Source organism: Austrofundulus limnaeus, unplaced genomic scaffold, assembly GCF_001266775.1.
Source record: "Austrofundulus limnaeus strain Quisiro unplaced genomic scaffold, Austrofundulus_limnaeus-1.0 Scaffold1010, whole genome shotgun sequence".
Lineage (NCBI taxonomy): Eukaryota > Metazoa > Chordata > Actinopteri > Cyprinodontiformes > Rivulidae > Austrofundulus > Austrofundulus limnaeus.
The window spans coordinates 138,172-139,304 of NW_013953412.1; positions in this window are offsets into that span (position 1 = coordinate 138,172).

Consider the following 1,133-nt stretch of genomic DNA (forward strand, 5'->3'; position numbering starts at 1 on the left):
GGATGGATGGATGGATGCATGATGGCTGGAAGGATTATGGATGGATGGATGATGGCTGGATGGATGATGGCTGGAAGGATTATGGATGGATGGATGATGGCTGGATGGATGATGGCTGGAAGGATTATGGATGGATGGATGATGGCTGGATGGATTATGGATGGATGGATTATGGATGGATGGATAATTTCAGTGTGTACCATCCAAAATAAGCAACAAAGATCACTTTACCTGACTTTCTCTTTTGACCTTTGACCCCAAACTTTTTACAGACCTCTGTTGGGCCAAGAACAATTACCATATGAATTTGGACTGAAAGCAATAGTTCTGTTTAGGAGATACGGTGCACACAGTGACTGACACTCAGTAACACACAGACAACCAAAGAACAGTATGCCTCTGGGGCAGAGGTATGATAAAAATATTTGCCTTTCTTTGCCTTTACAAAATACCTTTTTCAGATGGTTTTATGAGGCAATTAAGCTTCTTTCTGCCAAAGATGATTGTTTTGTTCCAGTTTGCTAACCCTTTCCCTCTAACTTACAACATGTGCTTGTATTTTGATGTTTGAAAGTGATACGTCATGGATGTGCAGAAGTTTTCAGATTTCAGGAGCTTGTCTATTTCTAAGTGGACACCATTGCTCTGGAGCATACTGTTGGTTTGAAAATGCCTAAAACAAAAGCAAAGGGTAAAAATCAGTAATAGGGTGAATTCTATGTTGCTCTCTGATGCCGTCTCTGTAATAGAGTCGTGTCTAGATTCAGAGCAGATACATTTACTCTTTCCCTTGTGGACAGAAAATATGTTTTAAGAGAAATCTAAGCATCAACGTGTCAAGTCCTGTTTGTTTTCTCTGAGGGTGGTGAGGGGAAAAATAGGATGAGAAGCAACACTTTGTGTTGAGGGCGTGATTTGGTTATTTTACAGTCAGTTGAATTTTGGAGTAATGCGCTGATGGATTGTAATAGTCTATCAGCATAGCAGTAGGAGACAGAAATTCTTGTTTTCTCTCTTTTATTTGTACGTGTATGTACACAAGCTCGAGACAACAACGGACAACTGAATTTTCAGCACTTGTGTGTGTGTGTGTGTGTGTGTGTGTGTGTGTGTGTGTGTGTGTGTGTGTGTGT